This window comes from Monodelphis domestica, chromosome 3, assembly GCF_027887165.1.
Source record: "Monodelphis domestica isolate mMonDom1 chromosome 3, mMonDom1.pri, whole genome shotgun sequence".
Classification (NCBI taxonomy): domain Eukaryota; kingdom Metazoa; phylum Chordata; class Mammalia; order Didelphimorphia; family Didelphidae; genus Monodelphis; species Monodelphis domestica.
Window position 1 is genome coordinate 442,717,072 of NC_077229.1, and position 24,529 is coordinate 442,741,600.

General features: G+C 37.6%; 1 long non-coding RNA gene across 1 annotated transcript; it reads right to left on the bottom strand.

Annotated features, from left to right (window-relative positions):
* Positions 1-1,273: 1,273 nt before the first annotated feature.
* On the bottom strand, positions 1,274-24,280 carry LOC103093055 (uncharacterized). Its single transcript, XR_008917858.1, has 3 exons — positions 24,208-24,280; positions 22,493-22,569; positions 1,274-1,558 (listed from the first exon to the last, which is right to left on the bottom strand). It is a non-coding gene; the product is annotated as an uncharacterized LOC103093055 (long non-coding RNA).
* Between the last annotated feature and the right edge of the window lie 249 nt (positions 24,281-24,529).

The window sequence follows — 24,529 nt, forward strand, 5'->3', positions numbered from 1 at the left end:
ATGTTGTAGACCCCTAATAAGTGTTTTTCAGTCATGTCCAACACTTTGTGACCCCATTTTAGTATTTCTTGGCAAAGACACTGAACTATTTGCCATTTCCTTCTCCAGCTCATTTTCAATATGAGGAAACTGAGGCAAATAGGTTCAAGTAACTAGCCTAGGACCATATGGCCAATAAGTATCTGATGTCATATTTGAACTCAGGTCTTCCTGACTCCATTGTGTCACCTAGTGTGGAAGAGGCATGAAGGAAGAAAGAATTTTCATGCATGCAAGACAGAAAGCTGGGGACATCATCTGTCAATCAAGGTGAACATTCAAAATAGAATGTTCCCAGGAAAGTCAGTTGGAACCTAGCCAGGAGATGAACTGAGAGACTGCCTTGGCTTCTGACCAAGGGAGAGACTGGCTTTTTATGACTAGGCTGAGGCTTTGGTGTGGCTGATGTTGGTGATTGAGCATTATATACTGGGCTGATTAGAAGAAGACAAAAGGAAATCAATGGTCCTTCATAACTCCATGACAGACTTTTGTATCACAGCTGTAACAGGACTGACATTTCCCAAATTAGGGATAACCCATCCCTCTCACCTCACCTTCCATCCTTGTCCTGTCTTTCCCAATAAATCCCCTTACTTGAGAAAGAGTATTTTCTCTAAACCTCACAGTTAACCTTTGAATTACTTAGAAGGATGGCTGACTAACAGGGGGAAGGGGAAGGGAGCCAGGAGGGCATGCATGGGTGGAAAACTGGGAGATGAAGGGTGGATGGTAGGAAATATCTTGATCTATTAGCCATCAGTAGTGATCAATAGGCAACCCCAGAGTATCCCCTCTAGTAGTATCTCTCTATCTCTCAGAAGTCTCTATCTCCATTACAACTAGAAATATCCCCTCAGTATCCATTTTAATACCTGAGAAAGGAAGAGAAAAGAGTATTTTCCTCATAAATCTCATAGTCAACTCAGGGAAGGAGTGGGGAGGGGCAAAGCTAAAGGCTTCAGAAGAGGGTGGTGAAGGGTGGTATTAAGGGAGAAGGAGGATAGGAAAAATATTAGTCAATTAGCCATCTAGGGAATTGATAGACACCCTCAAGTATTCCCCTAGTATATCTCTATTACAACTAGGCACCTTGAGGTTTCCCCTAGTAGTAGTATCTCCTTATAACAACTAGGCACCCTGAGGTTCCCCCTAATATCTCTCTAGTCAAGCCAGAGTATCTAATTATTACAATTGACAAACACCAGCATCCTATTTTAATATATTAGCTGCTTTCCTTCATAAATAGTTTTTAGATTTGATTGAATTATTAATGAAAGATGAAACAAAATAGACTGACAAATTCATAGGTAATTATAAAGGTTTAGAGCTGATGCGGTTTTTTCATCTGAACTTCAGTTCCTTTATTGCATTGGGGGGCACATTTTTTTGGCTGGATGTTTTCCCATTTATTTCAGCTTAGGCACAGAAGCTCTGGGCTGATGTCTTATCTCTGATGCTTCATAGTTCTGTGATCTTAGGCAAATTACTTAATTTCCTTGGGCCTCAGGTTCTTCATCTGTAAATAGAGAAACAAATACTTCTAACTACTACCTTACATGGTTATTGTTATGGAAAAGTACTTTATAATCCATAAAACAGCATGTAATCAAAAAAGCTATTACTCTTTATGTAATGACGATTTATGACTCATAAGTGCCTAATTTGCCAAATTGTGGGAATATAAAGATTTTTTTTCTTAAATCAACTGTGCAGAGTTTAATTATTCTTATGAATTGTCACTTTATCACATAGGTTGTAAACCTACACAGAAACCTAGAAACTGGTTTGGTTTTTGTTATTTTTATGAGGTTGGATTTAGTTCAGCACCCTTTACTCCTCCCCACTCCCCACTTTAAGAGGGATTAATGTAATCAACAAGTTATTTATTGACTTAATTCACTTATTTGTTATCTTTTATGGCAGGATGGCTGGTGGCAGAAGGAAAAGAAGTGTTTTTCAATTATTTCTTTATTTTTAAAAAGTGATTCTCTTTAACTAATCACAAACTATTTTCTGTGTGGCCTCATCTGCTTTCAAATCAATTAAAGCCTTATTTATACCTCATTTACTTTTGATTCATTCAATGAGATGCCTAGGTCTTTTATGTTTGAATGGCAATATACCTGCCTCCCCACTCCCCAGTGCAATATTCCACAGGAAATTACTGGTTTTTTTTCAAAGTTAAATGAGTTCCTCCTCTCCACCCAGGTCATAGCCTTCCCTCAAGTAGACAGACCAATTAACATTAATTTATTTTGGCATTAGGTAAGTTAGCATTTAGGAAATTAAGGCACTGTGATAAACATTGGGGATTCCAAGAAGGGCAAAATCTAAAAAGAAACAGTCCCTACTTTCAGGGAGATCACAGTGAGGTGGGAGAGAGAACATGAAAACAACTATGAACAAAAAGGCTGTATGAAAGATAAATTGGAAATAGTTTCAGAAGGAAGCTGTTAATATTGAGAAGGATTAGGAAAGACTCCTGGCAAAAAGAGACTTGAAATAAGCTAGGGAGACCAGAAAGAGGAGATGAAGAGGAAGAATATTCCAGGCATGGGATCAGCCAGCCAAAATTCTCAGTTAGGAGGTCGTGTGCTGTGTATGGGAACAGCAAAGCGGCCACTATCACTGGATGGCAGAAAAATATGTGGAGGGGAATCAGGTATAAGAAGGAGATGGGAAAGGTAGGAAGAGAACAGGCTATTAAGGGCTTTGAAAGCCAAACAGAAGACTTTAAATATTTGATTCTAGAGATAATAGGGATCCACTGGAATTCGCTAAATAGAAGGCAATGTGGTCAGACCTTCATTTAGTATAATCATATTTATATAATTGAATGGAAGATGAACTGAAGTGAGAAGAGACTTAAATCAGAGACCAAGTAGTAGGCTATTTCGATAATCTATGTGTGGTATGTTAAGGGTGTGAACAAGGGTAGTGAGAGAAGGGGCATAACCAAGAGACGTTAAGAAGATAGAAAAGATAGGACTTGGCCACTGAATGAATACAGGAGATGAGAGAGAGAGTAAGGAATAAAGGAGGACACCAAATTTGTGAGGCTGGGAGTGAGTTTGAGAGGTTAGTGATACCCTCAACAGTGACAGGGAAGATAAGAAGAAGGAACAGGAAGGATGATAATAATTTCAATTTTGTACAAGTTGAGTTTAAGATGTCTATACAGGAAATCCATTTTGATATGTCCAATAGGCAGTTGGAGATGAGAGACTGGAAGTTGGGGGAAAAGTAAGGACTGGTCAAATAGATCTGAGAGTCATCTGCATAGACATAATAATTGAACTCAACAATATTTATTTCTGTTTTAGAAACTGAGTGCCAGTCATAAGAAACTTGCCCTTTGAGATATTGGTTCTTGAATTCTAGGAAATTCTTGGTGTGATCAGATTTTCATTCCAGTCCCAACAGATATGACATTTCAAAGAACTAAAATACATTCTTTTTTATCCCCCTTATAACCCCATTGCTGTCATATCTCTAGATCCACTAGGAATCAAATGGAATTGTATCAATAAATGGACTAAATTTTATGGACACAAATCAATAGATGGACATAATTTTAGGGCCCTTCAGACATCTAGATAGACTTTCCAAAGAGCACAAACATTCACTTGGGCACTGATAGAAACTAGTGTTTCCCTTCCTGGAATCCTATATTTGATATAAGAGTTTATACATCCTGTATTTGACACATGTTCCAACACTATCTTAAAGGAGACCTTTTCAGTGCTGCTCATCATCCTTTGCTGTCTACCTCTCACCCAACCCTCACCTATGGCTACAAGAAGTTATAGCATGCAAAATGGCATCCTGGTAAACCCATCTTATCAAACAGGCTTAAACCAGGTTAAGGATAACCAACAAGGCTCAAACCTATCAACGAGTCAGAGATGGGTGAGTACATGAAGACTTCCCTTGGATAAATGGGCAGAGGAGAACAATTTGTTTCAATAGCTATGAAGATGCTATGAAGAGCTTAGAGCTTGGTCTGACACTGGAGATGCCAAGGCCATCCATTGCATCCCAAACCATCATCCTGACTTTTATCTTGTCACTGAACTTTGATAACTCTGGAATAGACAGTGAGGCCAACAACTTTGCTCAACTCTGTCTCACTTAAATTCCATTTTGTTTTTAAGTCAACACATCACCCTGCAATGTCATTGGTCTTCTTAGAAATCAAGGGACCAACAACACTGTGGTGTACACTGGAGAGATCAGTTGATCACTTATAGTAATAGTATATGTGAGTAACAGTGTACCATAGCAAATAAGGTGATGGAATTAGAGATAGGATGACCTGGGTTTGAATCCTGCTTCAGTACTTAATAGCTTTGTGACCCAGGGCAAATCATTTAACCTTTTGGTCCTTGGTTTCTTCATCTTTAAAATGAGGGTTGGATTTGACAACTCTAAGGTCTCTTCTAGCTCTCAGTGTCTTTGATTTTAAGACAGAGTGTAGCTAGGTGGCTCAGTAGATAGAGTGCCAGGTCTGGAATCAGGAAGACCCAAGTTCAAAGTCAGCCTCTGATTTTTACTGGCTGTATTATCCTGCGCAAGTCACTTAACCCTGTTTGCTTTGGTTTCTTCATCTGGAAAATGAGATGGAGAAGGAAATGGGAAACCATACTGTTATCTCTGCTAAGAAAACCCCAAATGGGGTCACAAAGAGTCAGGACTAAAACAACTGAACAATAACAAAGAATGCTTTAAGATTTGAAAAGAATTTCCCACCTAATAACCCTGCATTGTTGGGTCATTTTCCAAAATCAACCATGCAGAACCTTCCCTGAGAACTTTTCATAGTGTTAGTATTAGCTGCTTAGTGGAGGTGGAACTGGAGATAGAAGGGTGCTGGGTGCACATCCTTCCTTTGCATGCATGAAGTACCCGGATAGAATGGGTTTAACCTCAGAATATAATAGTAGTGAGGCACGTGTGGACCATTACAAAACTTCCTAATTCCAGTCTTTCCTTCTGCCAATCCACCCTGCCAGATTCACCTTCCTCATGCAGTGTCTAAGAAACAATGTTCAAGCTCACTCAAGACCTGGCACTCAAAGCTCTCCTGACTTTGCTTCTCCTACTCTCCTTTGCATGCCCTTTGCTCCACCTAAACCAGGCTACTTGATAACCATCCTTCAATTCCCTCCTCTGTATCATTGCACATCGCATTCCCATATCCCTGGTATGTCCTTTCCTTGACTCCCTAATCCCTGCCTGTTGAAGCCTGTAGTCCTTTCTCCTGAGGTCTAACTCAGAGGCTACTCCCTCGCTGAGGCTTTCCCTGATCCTGCCAGCTGGAAATAATTCTCTTTTAGCAAGGATTTTGAGACTTTTTACTGTGAAACTGTCACTTTCTGATTTATATTATATTCTCCCTCCCTCCCTCCCTCTCCCTCCCTCCCTCTCCCTCTCCCTCTCCCTCTCTCTCTCTCTCTCTCTCTCTCTCTCTCTCTCTCTCTCTCTCTCTCTCTCTCTCTCTCTCTCTCTCTCTCTCTCTCTCTTTCTCTGTGAGCATGTGTGTAGGTAGATCATTGATTTAAAACCAAACCTTAAAAAAAATTAAAATAAAACCAAACCTTAAAAAATACTGAATCCAACCGCCTCATTTTACAGTTGAGGAAACTGTTATGTGATTGACTCAGGCTCACACAGCTAAAAGACTTCCAAAGGCAGCCTTCAAACCCAGATCTATCTGATCCTAAGTCTTATCTTCTATTGGAAACTGACTCCATATGTCTCATATAATAAACCCCTACTAGACTGAAAATGCCTTAATGAGGGTAGCTAGGTGGCTCAGTGGATAGTCAGCCAAAAATCAGGAGGAGCTGGGTTCAAATTTAGCCTCAGATACTTCCCAACTGTATCATCCCAGGCAAGTCACTTAATCCCAGTTGCCAAGTCTTTACCACTCTTCTGCCTTCATATTTAGTATTGATTCTAAGACAGAAAGTAAATTTTTGAGAAAAAAGTGGGAATTACTTAATGGTAGGCATTGTTTTATTCTATTTTGTGTCTCCCACATGTTCTCTTATAGTAAAAAGACACGGGCATATTCATAAGTGCTTTAAAGTTTACAAAGCACTTTGCTCACAAAAAGTGCTATCAGGTGAATAATGCAACAATTATTATCCTCATTTTCAAATGAAGAACTGAGGCTTAGAAAAGCTAAATGATTTGCCCAAAGTCACACAGCTTATAAATACTAGGCATGAATCCGGTTCTTATTCCAAATCTAGGATTCCCATCCCTGTACCACAGTGGCTCAATTAGTTTGTGCTTCAACAGAAAAACTTGTTACAAAGATTCCCCACCTCCCAATTTATTATCTTATAATTTTTGCTACTTTGGATTTGTTTGAGGAAAAAATACTTTTAAATATGTCATAATCAAAAAGAAAACATTTTTTTATCTTCTGGGATCCTCTCTATTCCTTGTTTAGTGGCAAACTTTTCTCCTATCCATAAATCTGGTGGGTTCCTCTCTCCCCACCCCACTCCCTACCCTGCTTCACCATGTTGCTCTAATTTATGATGTGACTTTTTATGTCTTGTTTGCACACCCATTTAGAATTTATCTTGGCATGAGGTATGAGTTGTCGGTCTAAATCTAATTCCTTCCACATTGCTATCTGCTTTTCCCAGAAGTCTTCATCGAATAATGCGTTTTTATGCCAGTAGCTGGGGTTTTAAAAAGACTGTAAGACAATTATTGGGCACAAGGATGATTTGAGATACCAAGCACTCATAGATGATAGCATAAGCCAACCGACATTGGCACAGATGCACGTGTATAGGACAAACAGCAATAGTATGCAATGATCACCTGAGAATAACAACTATCATCAGCAGTGCAAGAATCCAGGACAACTCCAAGGGACTCATGAGGAAGAAAAAAAAATATCCACCGCCATAGAAGGAACGGATAGAGTCTGAATGCAGATTGCTGTATGCCATTCTTCACTATATTTCCTTCCTGAGTTTTTTCTTATGTAGGTGATATTTGTATTTTTTCACTACATGGCAAAGATGAAAATACATATTACATGACAGCACATGTAATCTGGAAAAATATGCATAGGACAGAATAAAAACATCAAATCAAGACCTGAGAAATTCCAATAAATGGAATATACTCAGAATTTGTGCCTCAGTTTACCTTTATTTTCAAATTACAGATAAAATATGTAGGATATAACTATAACAACTATAACTACAACTATACACACACACATATAAAACTAGAGGGTGATCAGGTCAGGGTTGCCATTTACTCAAAAATACTGTGTAAACAAAGTTAGCTAAGTACCCTATTTGTAGAAGAAAATGCTTGACATTCATCAGATATTGGTAAGAACTACCATTTCTAGCACTATAATATATCAGAAAAGAGCAGTGAACTTTGAGTCAAGTCTTGTATTCAAATCCTGCCTGCAACATTTACTCACTTTGTCACCATGAGTGTCATTTTACCCCTCTAGGTCTCAGTTTCCTCATATGTAACATAGGTATAGTAGTACTTTTCCTACCTACATGTCAAGGTCATTGTAAGATAAGTATTTTATGAACCTGAAGAAACTATGAAAATGTGAGCTGTTTCAAAAAATGGCTACTCAAATGCCATCCAGCAAATTCTGCTGCAAGATTATGATTAAAAATATAAGATCCAATGATAAAGATGGGAAAAACATTAAGAAATAATACACAGGAAGGAAGGAAGGAAGGAAGGAAGGAAGGAAGGAAGGAAGGAAGGAAGGAAGGAAGGAAGGAAGGAAGGAAGGAGGGAAGGAAGGAAGGAGGGAAGGAAGGAAGGAAGGAAGGAAGGAAGGAAGGAAGGAAGGAAGGAAGGAAGGAAGGAAGGAAGGAAGGAAGGAAGGAAGGAAGGAGGGAAGGAAGGAAGGAGGGAAGGAAAGGGGGAAGGATGGAAGGAAGGAAGGAGGGAAGGAAGGAAGGAGGGAAGGGGGGAAGGAGGGAAGGAAGGAAGGAGGGAAGGAAGGAAGGAAGGAAGGAAGGAAGGAAGGAAGGAAGGAAGGAAGGAAGGAAGGAAGGAGGGAAGGAGGGAAGGAGGGAAGGAAGGAAGGAAGGAAGGAAGGAAGGAAGGAAGGAAGGAAGGAAGGAAGGAAGGAAGGAAGGAAGGAAGGAAGGAAGGAAGGAAGGAAGGAAGGAAGGAAGGAAGAAAATAGGAGAGGAGTGGAACATTTCTTACATAAAAATCCATTCTATTGGAGGTACTCAGGCATGTGTTAAAGAGAACAAAATTGTTCTCCTTAATATCAGGTTCAAGAAGTTAAGAGATATAATCCCTAAACACCTAAATTTCCTTAGTCGTGACTCAATTGTTTTTTATTTTGAATGGTAGAAAGAATATTGAACTTGGAGCTAGAAGACCTGAGTTCAAGTCTCAGTTCTGTTGTTTACTAGCTATGTGATTTTAAGCAAACCACTTTGACCCTCTGGACTTCAGCTTTACATTTGTAAAATGAGGAGACTGGCCTTTGGGATCTTTAAGGTCCCTTTTAGTTCTACATCTTGTGATTCTAACCCTTTGTCTAACCCTTGTGTGAATCTGATTACTGTCTGTGCTGTCTCTTAGGTCATAAAAATGTCACATATTTAATTCCTCTTGTTTAAAGGTAATATTTAGTTTGATTAAGACTAAACTTCATCAACTAATCAAGAATTTCTAATACAATAGCATTAATAGCTAATAGTAAACATTTATAGCACTTTAAGATTTGCAAAGTTCTTTGCAAATATCATCTCATTTGATCCTGGCAACCCTGAGAGGTAGGTTCTATTGTTATCCCTATTTTATATTTGAATAAATTGAGGCAGAGGCAATATGGCATGCCTAGGGTTACACAGCTAATGAGTCTCTGAGGCTGGATTTGAATTCAGGTCTTCTTGACTCAGGGTATAGGAGTCTATTCTCCGTCCTACCCAACTATACTCTTTTTATGAGACATAGTGATATAATGAAAAGAATGTTGGCCTTAGAGTCAGGGGATCCAGGTTCAAATCCTAATTCTGTCCACTTACTATCCATATGATCCTGGACAAGTCACTTAACCCAATTTGCCTCAGTTTCCTCATCTATATAATGAACTGGAGAAGGAAAGGACATTCCAACCATTCCAAAATCTTTGCCAAGAAAATCACCAAATCGAGTCCTAAAGTGTTGGAACCTAGTGAAAAGACACAATGTAGCAACCATGATCCTTTATACTTTATAAACTTCCATCACATCTTTCCTTAGGCTTCATCTTCCCAGGTCAGCTTTGAGGAGATAAAGTTTGCCTCAACTTTCCCTTAAAGCAGGATGAGGGAGCTGTCCAGCAGGTGCCACTATCCCCAGCCCAATGACATTCCTCATGGAAGTGCTTCGTAGGGGGCTTAACAGGGTAACCTAGTGGCTCTGTCTTTGAAGCCAGCTGGGATGCCAGTGACCCACACACGCCATGCCTAGAGCAAGCCTCTTGATTCTGGCTTGTTTTCAGCCATCCTGGTGTCTCCTTCCCCCTCACAACTGGGAGACTTGAGCTGGGCGAGTAGGAGAGTTTACATATTCAACCCAACAAGCCAGCTAACATCTGGCAGCAGTCTGCTCCCCAGATATTGCATGAAGGATGTGGAAGCTTTCAAATCCATTCAATAATGGTGAGTTCTCTTCTTTATGTCATGAATGCCTCATGTTCCCTTGATTTATACTCATCTCTCATGCTGGAAGAATTATTCAACATTCCCGTGGATTAGATCTGAACCCTCCCCCAGAGACCCATTTCTTAACTTGACCTGAGCTGACAACACAGGCTCAGACATCCTAGCTTTCCCCAGGAGGGGCATAACCATAATGCCCTGGTCTTTGTTTCAGAGGGTTTGCCAGCATCCGAAAATACAAGGAGGATTTAGAGTCCCAATTGTGCTGAGAGTCAAGTAGGGAGTGTTGTCAGATTGGGTATTAATCAGATCTCAGAGAAAGACATTCAGCTACTCCCAAGCCTTGGGGGGCTCAGAAGGCAAAGGCAGGACGTGAGCAACTGAATTCCAGGAGCTGCCTATGAGACCATACAGCCTCCCAGAGCCACGTGCTGTGAACAAGCCACACTGGAGTGCCCTCAGGTTCTTGGTAGCATAGAGCCAAGGAAAAACTTCGGGAAAGAAATATGGCTGGAAACCCCCCCAAAAAAGACATGGAGTAGCTTGGAATGGTAAGGTGGATGGAAAAGGGCAGATTCTCAAAATGTCACCTTTCCTTTCCTCCCCTCTCCTGGCACTTAGTAAATGTTTCTGAACTCATACATTCTTAAATTTTTTTTTAAATTTTAATTGAAAATTTTTATTCATTTCATTAATTTAAAATAGTTTTCCATGGTTTCATGATTCATGTTCTTTTCCTTCCCTCCCACCCATAGCTGACTCACAATTATTTTACATGTTTGGACTGATAGATTCTTGTCTATGCTGGTGGGCAGATGGTTAAATTGGAGGAGAAAATTGTTGTTACTCATGGGTAAGTCTCAAGACTTTCGGTGGGACATGGAGGGGACTTGGGAGTAAAAGGCCATTCCTATTTGCTTAGGAGGAAACCATAGAATTGCTCCTGCTTTGGCTCTGGTCTATGGAAGAACTGAAATGTCTCATCTGAATGTTCCAGACTCAAGAAGATCAAAGGTCCCTCTTATTTATTTGTAGATCAAAATAATTGACACTTTGGCAAAGTTTATTCAATGCTTTGTAAAATTCTACAGAGAGTCCTCAAAGAGAGGGCTGCAGGAAAGCTGCAATAAGAGCTAATTTGGGGGGAGTTTTGCCCCCAGAAATGCACCAGGACTACACTGCATTCTTAACAGTTATGAGGCAAGACCCTCCCTTTCATTGGATTGTGACTATAAACCTTGACTTGGAGTAAGTAAAATATGGTCGTCAGTGATCAATCTATTTTTATTTTTAAATAGTTTTAATGAACATGTTTATAATTTATATTTAAATAAGTAATAATTTTGAAATAATGGTTTTTGAGCATTTTATTGTGAATATAGCGATAGACACTGGTGGAATCTGAAGAAGTGAAAGATAAAACTCTTGACCTCCAGTTGCTTACAATCGAGTAGAGGTGAAGAGATGAGCATTGGAAAAGTTATATAACAATGAAATGTCAAAATAATAGAAGTGGCATCTCAAAGAGGAATATATTATCATTTCCAAGTCAACTGAACAAGCAATAATTTACTATAAGAAAATAGAAAAGGGGAAGATTACTTTGATCACAATCATCAATCCACTGTGGTTACTCTTTGGAATCTTATTTCCTTTCCTAGCATCATTTTGCAAGTGACATACCTAAGGAAGAGAATAAGAGTCTATAGTAAAGAAAGGAGTGGCTTCCGGCTCAAGAAGATCAAAGATCCCTCTATTTATTTGTAGATCAAAATACTTGACACTTTATCAAAGTTTATTTTGTAAATATAATATATATATATATTGCAATAACATGTGTTTTGTAAATACTTTGTAAAATTCTACAAAGAGAGGACTTCAGGAAAGCTGCTATGAGAGCCAAATTTGTGGGAGTTTTGCCCCCAGAAATGCACCGGGACCACACTGCATGCTTAACAACTATGAGACAAGACCCCACCTTTTTCATCATGAGACACCTGGAGCCACAGGCTCTAATTTGGACTTTCTCCATAACATTCACTCAGCCATCCTCTTCTCCCTGGTGCAAAAAGATTGTTTATGCCTTTTGTTTCTTGTTGGAAATGAAGATCAGATTCTCTAGTTTTCCAGCTAGGCAAACAAGGAATTGATTTTTAGTGACCTCTTTGTCTGATCCCTTTCATTATATAGACCAAGGGGCTGAGGTCTACAGGTTAAGTGATTTGCCCAAGGCAACATGACTAGAGTTAATGGTTACAACCTGATCATGAAATTACCCCTTTCACAGCCCATCCAACAGTTATTCAACCTGAGTCTCTTGGAATCTTTCTCCATCCAGCCCAGAGGTCCCCTCTCTGTTCCCTCTCTAATTCTCCTGATACCACACACATATGTAAAAACAATAACACTGACCCACCTTTGACCACATGACTGTGTGAAAAATGGGCAAAGCACTCAACCTTAAAGCACCAGGCAACTCTCTAAGACCATAGTTTATAGAGCAATTGTTCATATGTACTGGTCCTTGGAGTTCTGCCTCTGCCAATGAAATCAGAGGTCTTGGGCCATCATGCTTTCAGTGTACTGGGGAGAAAGATGCCCTTGTGGTAGACCTCAAATCCTCTCTGGTTCATGCAGTAATAAAATATGTTGCAGATCTGACTAAATTAATTTTTGACTTTTCAAACTTTAAAAGCATTCTTTTATTTCAAAATCATGTTGGCTTCCAATTCAATTCTAATTGTCCCTTGTATTCTCCATCTTTAATCACCTCAAGTGGATTAGTTTCACAGAAAATCACATCACTCTTATGGACTTCTAGTATATTTTTATTAATAAACTTGCTTGGTTGTCACAAATATGGCATATTTAGCTTATTTTACATGACAGTATTGGAAGCTATAATTTCAACCCTCACTTTTCATAGATTATTTAAAAATGTAAGTAAATTTTTCAATTACCAAGCATTTATTTTTTCTCTTTTCCACCCTCCCTTATAATTCTATCCCTTAAAGAAAAAGAAAACCTTTGTAAAAAAATATAGTCAAGCACAACATTTATAGATTTTTCATGTCTAAAAATAAGTGTCTCATTCTGCACATTTAGACCATTATTTCTCTGTCAGAAAATGGGTATCATTTTTCATCATCAAGCCTCTAGAATTATGATTAATCATAGCATTGATCACAATCACAAAATTATTTGCTTTCACTATATGGATGTCATAGTATAAATTATTCTCCTTGTTTTTCTCACCTCACTGCATCAATTCATATAGGTCTTCCAATGTTTCTCTGAAATTCTTCAATCATTTCCGATAGAGCCTATATCTTTTTACTATAAGTTCTGCAGTGAATAAAGCCCCAGGCTTGGAGTCAGGAAGACCTGAATTTGAATCCAGTTTCAGATGCTTTCTTGCTATGTGACCCTGGGCAAATTAACCCTGCCTGCCTCAGAAATGATAAGCCATTCCATTATTATTGCTGTAAGGAATTAAATTTAGGGTTTAACTAAATATGTGAAAATTCTAAGATAATATGGTGGTCACTGATTTAAAAATATTATAGCTCAAATCAAAATTACTTTTGGGAGTTTATTTAAAAGAGGTGGAAAGAGTGAAAGTAGAAAGAAAGAAAGAAAAAATATGGTAGAGAAACAAATTCTAATATATTCCTATATTATATTTTGTCCAGCCTTTCTCCTCACCCTTGATTTCCAATTTCTGATATAACAAAAAAGTGCTTCTATAACTATTTTTGTATATTGGGTCCTTTTTTTCCTCCTTTGATCTCTTTAGAGGTATAAACCTGACAGTGGCATTGCTCAGGTAAAGGGCATTCACAATTTAATAAATTTTGAGGATGCTTCTAAATCAGTTTTCAGAATGGCTAGACTAATTCATAGGTCCAAAGTGAATTAACATGGCTGTTTTCTCATAGTTCCTACAACATTTATTATTTTCCTTTTGATCAATTTTCCCAATCCCACACATGTGAAATGGAACCTCAGAATTGCTTTAATTTGTATTTCTTTAGTTATTAGTGATTTGGATCATTTAAAAAAATATCACTATAGATATTTTATAGATAAAACATACAGATATTTCTTCCTTTGAAAACTTCCTGTTCATATCCTTAGACCATTTATCAACTCAGGAATACCTCTTATCCTTGTACATTTGAAATGCTTCCTTATTTGAGAAATTTGCTTCAAAGATTTTTCCCCACTGAACTGTTTTCCCTTCTAATCTTAACTGCATTAGATTTGTTTGAGTAAAAATGTTTAACTTCTGTGATTCTCTTTATCCCTTGTTTAGTCATGAACTTTTTCAAAACTCCAGAGCTCTAAGGCATAATTTTTTCCATATTCCTCTAATTGATTTATGATATGACCTTTTATATATGTCATATATGCTTTGGAACTTATCTTGGCTTATGGCCTAAACCTATTTTCTGCCAGGTAATTTAGTTTTCTTAGCAGTTTTTATCCTTATCATAGGAGCTTGAATCTTTGGGTATGTTAGAAACTAGTCTAGTAGACTTGTTTGCTTTGGTATGTTGTTTTCCTAGTCTACTCTGCTGATCAAACTTCTCCATTTTTAACCACACCAAGTCATTTTGATGATTACTACTTTGTACTATAGTTTGAAAATGGTAACTGTTGGGCGGACAGTTACCCCTTTTTATCATGATTTCCTTAGAGATTATTAACTTTTTGTTCCTACAATTGAATTTCAATTTTCAGTGCATATTCATTAAGTATTGAAATTAATTCATTATCAATGTTCCCTTTCAGCAAAATGCAGCTTCCCTGTTTATTTTAATTTTTTGTTTCCTTATCTAAGATCATGATTAGTATTTCTCCTTTTTTGACTTTAGCAGAAACATAAATTTTCCTCCACCTTTCATTTTAACTGTGTAGTCTTTATGCTTCTAGTATGACACAATACACATATGTAATATGAGTCTATACATTTGAAAAATATACATATATGTGGGTGTATTTACATATACATATATTAAAATATGGTTGGTTCTGCTTTCTAATCCATTCTGCTGTCTTCTTCCATATTATAGGTAAGTTCATACCATTCATATAGTTATGATTGTCCCATTTGTATTTTCCTCTATCTTGGTCTCTTCTGCTTCATCTCTTCTTTTTTTCTCCAGTCTCTCTTTACAAAGATGTGATGGGTTGTAGGACATAAGTGAGCTCAGTACAGATGCTTTATGCTGAACATAAGCAATTTCTGCAACCTTTATCCTCTTCTCTTTCCCTTATCCAATCATAGAGGCTTAGCTTTTTTTCTTTCTGTTAAAGATCTGCTTGTATCTTTGCTCAAGTAGTTTAGGGTGTTGCTTAGTTGTTTTGCTTTCTCTTACTAGTCTTCCTTAGTTGAATTCCATTTTTTTGCCAAGAATCTGCCATTCTTATATTTGAAGTGATAGTCAAAGAAATCCAGATCTCATTCTCATCTTTGTCAGCTATCTCTTTCTCAAATCTACAATTCACTTCTGAATCTCCAACCTTTAGTCAATAGTAATGAAAACACTACCCATGCCCCTAAGGACTTGGAAGTTTCTTGCTCAAAATAGAAAAATCCTTAGCAATGCTTTCTAGGTTTCTTCTAATTGTATTATTTGTCCTCACATGGATGATTAGGAAGAGGTAGAAGGTAGCAGTTTTCACGGTGCTTGGGAAACTTTCCAACACATTCCAGATATATGATCCCCAAATATGGCAAGTGTTCTCTTTTACTTGTTTCATGTCTATAAATGGTTGCTCTACTGCCCCTCAACAAGAAGTCACGAATTGACGCTACTTGTCTGAGCTCATTGTTAATGGCAAAGGCAGGTCTAGAATCCAGGGTTCCTACATATAGTTAAAATAATTTGGGAGTAGCTGGGTGGCTCAGTGTATGGAGAGCCAGGCCTGGAGATGGGGGGGATCTCAGGTTTAAATCTGGCCTCAGACACACCTTATCTGTATGATACTGGGCAAGTCGTTAAAAACCCATTGCCTGCCCTTTACTATTCTTCCGACTTAGAACAAATACATAACATTGCTTCTAAGACAAAAGGTAAAGGAGGAGGAGGAGGAGGAGGAGGAGGAGGAGGAGGAGGAGGAGGAGGAAGAAGAAGAAGAAGAAGAAGAAGAAGAAGAAGAAGAAGAAGAAGAAGAAGAAGAAGAAGAAGAAGAAGAAGAAGAAGAAGAAGAAGAAGAAGAAGAAGAAGAAGAAGAAGAAGAAGAAGAAGAAGAAGAAGAAGAAGAAGAAGAAGAAGAAGAAGAAGAAGAAGAAGAAGAAGAAGAAGAAGAAGAAGAAGAAGAAGAGGAGGAGGAGGAGGAGGAGGAGGAGGAGGAGTAGAAGAAGAAAGAAAGAAAGAAAGAAAGAAAGAAAGAAAGAAAGAAAGAAAGAAAGAAAGAAAGAAAGAAAGAAAGAAAGAAAGAAAGAAAGAAAGAAAGAAAGAAAGAAAGAAAGAAAGAAAGAAAGAAAGAAAGAAAGAAAGAAAGAGGGGAAGGAGGAAGGATGACGATGAGGAGGAAGAGGATTATTTAGAGTACTGGCTCTTAGTGAATTATACCCCAATATAAGGATAGTATCAGAGGGTTAATTTTTAGGAGATTAAGCGGGGAAGACCAGACAAGGAAAATTGGTCTATGCTATACTTCTGACTGCTCCATGCAACTCCTAAATGGGGAGAGGAACTCCTTTGGTTCCAGATTGCCTCTTGTCATTAGCTAACACTACCCCACAGGATTTGATACTCATTTCCAGAAAGCACTGGGGAGCCACAAAAGATAATTATGATAAGAGAAAAACACACAGGAATTTATGGTGTTGTTTGGTTGTAGTCTGGAGTTGTTGTAAGACCTTAAGTATCTTGAGTTATGGGAGTTAGAGTCTCTTTGGAAACACCTTATTTTCCTGGAGGGAAATGTCATAGAATTACTAGGATAAACCTTTCCTAGTAATTCAATTCAGTTTAATCTAACAAACCTCTTAAGCACCTTCTCAGGTCAAGGTACTAGGTGCTAGGGAATAAGAAATCACAAATAAAGCCATTCTGGGGGATACAATATGCACAATAGCTATTAAAGCTTAAAGCTTCTCTAAGACTTTTGGGATAGTCTGTATAGTATGAAGAAAGTTGAGGTAGGAATAAGGAACTAATAAGTCAGGTCAAGAATCAAATCAAGAAATGTTGCATGGAGGAGGTATCACTTGAATTGAGCATTGGAGAAAGAGATTCTGAGAAGAGGAAGGAGCAATCCACATTTTAGTTTCAGAGATGGTTTGGGCAAATGTATGGAAATGGAGTGTTAAATTGATAGTACAGATAGTAGTCCAGTTTGGAGTATTATTGGCAGTAAGCAACATGAACACTTAGTTAGTGGAGGAGAGCAGAAAATCAACAAGTTTAAAAAGGTATGTGTTTTCGTGCAGTTAGGAGACAGTGTAGAGAGAGTACCAGGCTTGGAGTCTGGAAAACTGAGTTCAAATCCGGCTGGAGGCATTTAGCCCTGGGCAAGCCACTTAACCCTATTTACTTCAATCTCCTCATTTATAAAATGAGAGAAGAAAATGGGAATCCACTCTGGTATCTTTGCCAAGAAAACTTCAAATGGGATCAGGAAGAGCCCAATACACCTGAAAATGGCAAAACATCAAGAATATAGGTAAGGAGTCATGTTGCAAAAATCCTTAAATTTAAGCTTATAGGAAATTTTCATTTTTTCTTTTGGCAGTAAGAAGCTACTTAAGGTTCTTGAGTAGGATGATGTCATAGATTGAAGTGGGTCTTGAGAAGTTTATTTTGGCATCTGTGTGGAGACTAAAGTCGAGAAGGGAGAGATTAGAAGAAATGAGACCAATTAGGAAGCCATCACAGTAGCAAATACAGAGGTGATAAGGACTTAAACTTGGGTGGTGGCTGTGTGAACAGGGAAGGGGATGAGGGAAGAGATGATGTCTGGGTAGATTCAATAAGAATTTGAAACTGATTTTATTCTGTGGATGAGGAAAAGGGAAGAGCAAAGGAAGTTTCTTAGATTAGAAACCTGGCTAAGAAAGATGCTGGTGGTACCCTCAATAGAATTAAAGAAGTTTGAAGTTCGGATGAATAACACTCATGAGTTCCTTTGTCACAATTTCCCTAAGAAGTGGGTATCTCGGGTATTATCATCACTATTTTACAGAAGAGGAAAGTGAGGACCAGAGAGGCTAAGGAACTTGCCAGTGGTTTATCTAGCTACTGAGTCTAGGAGATGTATGGGTGTTCAAGGAGGACTCGAACCTCAGGTGTGAGGGCTTGCTGAACCCTGGTGTGCACCTGGCACTCTCCAAGAAGCTACAGGATACACAGTGGTCAAACTCCAGTAAACCATCTCAGCAGATGGGCTAAACTAGTTTGAGGGTAACTTATGGGCCATAACCCATCAGCGAGTCAGGAAGCATATCTACCCCAAGCGTGTGAAGACTTCCTCCAATACAACAGACAGAGAAGAATAATTTGTCCCAACAGCCATGAAGGTGACTGAAGCAGGCACTGTGCAGCACTTAGAGTTTGGTCACACATCAAAGATGCCAAGACCACCCACTGCATAACAGCCCTGCCATCCTGACTTTTGTCTTTCCACTGTACTTGGATGACTCTGGAAGAGAAAGTGAGGCAGGCTTTGGGCAATTCTACCTCACTTAAGTCTAATTCATGCACAAGTCTAGACATCGTCACACCAGTGACATCATTGGTCCTTTTTGAAAATGGACTAATAAAAAACACAAGTATAGGAGGGGAGACTAAAACCTAGGTTTCTTAACCTCAAAGGATCTTTATGATATCTCTAAGCATATGAGAAAACTTCTTACATGACACATTTAAGCAAAGATTTTTATGTGACTCAGATGCTTTCTTGTCTCACAGAGAGTATAGCTATAGTTTTTAGAAGTTAATTTATTAGCCCCCAGTGGATACATGATTGTATCCCATTCATACCAATTACTTTTTCATAAACATTAGTACACAGTGGATAAAAAGCTAGCTTCTGATTCAGAAAGACCCATGTTCAAGTCCCACCTCTGGTAAATATAACTGGTATGACTGAGCAAATCATTCAATCTCTCTGTGCTGTAGGCAGCTCAAGTTTGCAAAAGGCCTGTTTTATCAATCAACAATTATTAATTTACTGTGTTTTAGGTGGGTGTGGAGGGGAGGGAGAAATACAAAGACAAAAAACCAAAATAAACTATGTAATAAGAGGACTTATATTCTATTGAAGAAGACTACATGTGGAGATAGAATTTATAAAAGTGAATACAAAGTAATTTGTAGGAAGAAGGTACTAGGCTCTAGAGAACCAGGAAGACAATTTTGGAGAAAGTGGGACTTGGATTGAATTTTGAAGGAAACAAAGAATTTGAATAATGGAGATGAGAGGTAAGTACAAATTAGGATTGGAGGACAGACAATTCAAAGGTATAGAGACAGGAGATAATAATAATAACTAAAACAAATCCAGTAACTAATGAACACAATTACCAAACATTTTTCACAGAAATAATGTCAGACAGGAAAAATATCAATTGCTCACAGATAGGCTGAGTCACTATAATAAAAATGATAATACTACCCTAAATTAATTTACCTATTCAATGCCATACCAATAAAACTATCCAAAACTTATTTCATAGAACTAGAAAAAATAGTAACAAAATTTATTTGGAAGAAGAAAAGATCAAGAATATCAAGAGAATTAATTGGGGGGGGGGGAGGGATGAAGGAATTAAGCCTACTAGTACCAGATCTGAAACTATATTAAAAGTGGTAATTGTCAAAAACAATCTGATACTAAGAAATACAGTAATGGATCAATGGAATAGGTTAGGTAATTAATAAACATAATTAATGACCATAGTAACCTAAGATTTAATTAAACAAAGATCCAAGCTACTAGGGGAAGGACTCACTATTTGACAAAAACTCCTGAGAAAACTGGAAAACAATAGGTCAGTACTTCACACCATAAGCCAAGATAAAGTCAAAATGGATACTTGATCTAGATATAAAGGGTAATACCATAAACAAATTAGGGAAACATGAAAAAGTTTACTTGTCAGACTTATTGAAAAAGGAAGAATTTATGACCAAAGAAGACATAGAGAACATTAAGAAAAAAAAGTGCTGTGGGGAAGGCCAGCCTCCCACAGGGGATGGGGACTTGGAATTGGGAAAGTGTTGGCGAAATGATGGATGGAACACAGCTTTAGCATTCAACCTGCAGCACAGGTTTCACAGGATAAACTGCTCCGCCTTGGCTGAGACCTGGCTTTATTTTGTACCCTCATGATCACACATCTACTTGGCACACAGTTTCATTTTCAACATACATGTTTCCATGGAACCTAACAATAAACAGGAAGCCTAGGGAGATAGTCAATGAAACATTGTTGCTAAGTGAAGGATCAGAGAGTAGAATCAACATGACCCAGATACAGGTTAGGGAATTCAGAGCACAGATTTGTGAAGTTTTTATGCCTAGAAAAGAGGGTCCTATCTAAGTGGGTATATAAGAATCTTTAGGTTTAATTTTGTAATTGGGATCTCCTGGTAATATCCTAGGGGGACAGAGTGGGACATCCGTATTCACCCTGCAAGCATGTTGCTCTCATCTATTTTTCCTGGGCTAAGTAAGAATAATAATCATAGCAATTTCAATAATAAGGGGATGTTAATAAGGAAAGTCACTTAGGAGGATTTCAGTGGGTGTTTCCGTCCTTCCTGGGAGGCTGCTTTGCAGTCCCGTTTCCATGTGGACCATATCAAACAGGGTGGTCTTTGATGGCTCCTGGATGGATAATGTTGATTATGTTAAATTTTAAAAGTTTTGTACAAACAAAAACAATGCAACCAAGATTAGAAGGGAAACAACAAATGGGAAGGAGGAAATTTATAGCAAGTGTTTCCAACAAAGGCTTCATTTCTCAAACGTAGAGAACTAAGTCAAATTTATAAGAATTCAAGACATTCCTCAATTGACAAATAGTCAAAGGATATAAACAGGCAATTCTTAGATGAAGAAATCAAAACTATCTTTAGTCATATGAAAAATGCTCTAAATCACTATTGATTAATGAAATTAAAATGAAAACAACTCTGAGATGCCACCTCACCCATATCAGATTTGTTAATATGACCAAAAAGGAAAATGATAAATATTAGAGGACATGTGGGAAAATTGGGACACATACCCTGTTGGTGGAACTATAAATGGGTATAACCATTCTGGAGAGCAATCTGGAACCATGACCAAAGGGCTACAAAACTATGCATACCCTTTGGCCAAGAAAGAACACTACTGGGTCTGTATCCCAAACAGATCAGGGATAGGGAGAGAGGACCTCCTTGTACAAAAATATCTTTAGCAGCTCTTTTTGTAGTAGCAATGAATTGAAAACTGATGGAATGTTTGTCAGGTGGGGAGTGGATGAACAAACTGTGATATATATAATGTGGTATATAAGAAACTGATGAACAGGATGAGTTAAAAAAAACACCCTAGAAAGGCACATATAAACATATGCAAAATGAAGTGAGCAGAATCAGGATAATAGTACATGCAGTAACAGAAATATTGCAGAATGATCAACTATGAAGAAATAAACTTTCAACAGCAAAGCAAGTTCCAAGAGACTCATGATAAAAAATGCTAACCATAGCCAAAGAAAGAACTGTTGGAGTTTGATTGCAGATCAGTGCATGCCATTTTTCACTTTACTTTCTTCATGCATTTTTTTATTTCATGAGTGCACTTCCTGAGTGGAATACTTGTAAATAAATGAATTCTCTTCAATTAATGGGCAGGGTGCCCCTGGTATTAGGTGCAAACTTTACATAACCTGTGATTGTCTCAACTTCCCTTCACAAAAATGAGAAGGGAGAAAAGATCGTGTTTAATCTTGTTAACAAAATCTCCTCATTAATGAAAAATTGTATCTATATGTAGATCTATGGATAAGGGAAGAATTTATGACCAAAAAAGAGATAGAGAACATTATAAGATGTAAGGTGAATGATTGTGATTATGTTAAATTTAAGTTTTTTCATAAATAAAACAATTGTAACCAAGATTAGAAGTAAATTAGGAAATGGGGGGGGTTATAGCAAGTTTCTCTGATAAAGATATCATTTCTCAAATATGTAGAGAACTGAGTCAAATCCATGAATACAAGTCATTTACCAATTGAAAAATAGTCAAAGAATATTAGCAGGCAGTTTTCAGAAGAAAAATCGAAGCTATTTGTAATCATATGAAAAAATGCACTAAATCACTATTGATTAGAAAAATTCAGATTCAAACAACTTTGAGGTACTACTTCACACATATCAGAATAGCTAATATAACAAAATAAAAATAACAAATATAGTCAGGGATGTGGAAAATCGGGACCCCAATGTACTGCTGGTTGAGTTTTAAACTGATCCAATCATTCTGGAGAACAATTTGGAACTATGCCCGAAGTTCTATAAAACTGTGCATTCTCTTCAATCCAGTAACAGGTCTGTGTTCTAAAGTGAACTTTTTTTTAAAAAGAAGAGAATCTATATGTACAAAAATATTTGTAAGAGCTCTTTTTGTGGTGTCAAAGAATTAGAAATTGAGGACATATCCATTGTTTGGAGGATGGCTGAACAAGTTGTGGCTTATGATTGTGATCGGATATGGTTGGGCTATAAAAAATTATAACCAGGAGGCTCTCAGGAAAACCTGTAAACACCTACCTGAACTGATGCAAAGTGAAGTGAAGAGAACCAAGAGAATATTGTACTTGGTCACAGCAATATTGCATCATAATCATCTGTGAATGGATATTTGAGTCAATATAATACTCTGTTACAGTACTAGAAGACTTATGAAAATGCTATATACCTCCAGAGAAAGAACTGATGGAGTCTAAATGCAGATCAAAGCATACTTTTTTGCTTTGTTTATTTTTCATGTTTTTTATTTTTAGTTTACATTTTCTTTTCTACCTAACATGGAAATGTGTTTTGTATGATTTCATGTGTATAATCTGTATCAAATTGTTTGCCTTCTCAATGAGGGGGAAGGGAAAGAGGAAGGGAATTTGGAATTCTAAATTTAAAAAAATGAATGCTAAAAATGTTTTACATGCAATTAAGAAATATTTAATGAAATAAATAAAGATATATAAGGGAGGGAGAACACAATCTGCTCATTAATAAAAAAAAAACAATTATTCAACTAAGAAAAGAGCCATCAGGGAGCCACATATCACAGAGAAAGAAAAAGGACCCTATCACAACCCTTTCAGCAGTGGTACATGAGAGGAAATTTGTGGCAATGAAGAAGCTGTGTCATTGTATATTTATAGCTAGGACCCGGAGACCTGGGTTCAAACCCCAGACAAATGAAATGGTTTCCTGTCTGACCTATGGAAAAGCAGTTCCTTGTGCCCCAGCCAACACAGCTAAATAACATGGTTAAAAATGGTCCCTTCCTTTACTGAATTTAGATTGTTTGTACAAGCCAAGCTGTCGAAGGGGAAATAAATGCAGGCAGAGGTGAGAGGTGCATCATGAAGTCTTTACCAAAACTGGTCACATCACATGCTTGGATTTCTGCCTCTTGGGCCTGGATTCTTCTAGGAAAATTGCAATGGCAATTATTCTAACAGGTTTAAAATGAGAGAATATTTAAACCCCAAATTATCTAGATTATTGTTGTTATTTGAGTTTTCTTTGGCCAAAATTGTCTGTTCAATTGCAGCATGTATGGAGCCTAAAATCACTTTAGGGAAAGATGAAACCCTTCCATACTTGATGTTTTGGAAAGTTCTTTTTCTGCTTTGATGAATTCTCTCCAGTCTGACTTGGGGTGGGGCAGAATTTAGAAGAAGAGAGAAAAGGAGGGAAGAAAGAAATAATGACCCCAAAATATCCATTTTAGAAAATGAGGGAAGGAGGGTGTGAATCATTTAATATCAACTGGGGGGGGGGGAATGACAGTCATTTTCACTGAAGAAAGAAGGAAGAAGACTGATAGAATTTCTGAACCTTCTTAGGAAGGCCAGAGACCCAACATTGACCTCTGTAAAAACAAGAGAACAGTTGACCCTAGTGTCAGTCTATAGGAGATATTACATTAAATGAAGCTTGGTGATGGAAAAGGAGATGATAGTATCAATGGTTCTGAGTGTAAAGTCAGGAAGTTTGCATTCAAATCCTAGTTCTACCTACTAGCCCTGTGACCTTGGGTAAAATCCTTTGTGATTCATCTTCCTTATTAGTGAAAATTAATATTATAATTCCTGTATTACAGTGACATATTACAAAAAGAGAAAAATTAAAATTAGAAGATTTGTGTTCAAATTCTGACCCACTTATGTATTAGCTTTGAAGCCTTGATTAAATTTCTATCTCTCTGGGTCTAAATCTCCTGTAGAAAAAAAGGGGATTAGTTCAGAGTTTCTTACCCTTTTTTGTGTCATGGATTCTTTGGCGTCAGGTGAAACCTGTGGGGTCAATATATTCCTTTGCAGAAAAATGCTTTTGAATAAATAATGAACAAAAATTATTCCAAATACAAATTAGTAAAAGAAAGGATATAAAAATTTTCCCATCTAAATGCAGTGCCTGAAATCTGTCAATGAGTCCCAGACTAAACCCTGGAGTAGATAATCTTTATAGTCACTTACAATTCTAAATCATATCATTCTATATTCTACCTCATAGAATTGTTTTGAGAAAAGTACAGTATGAACCTATAGAAATTTGATTAACTATTATTGACTGAAT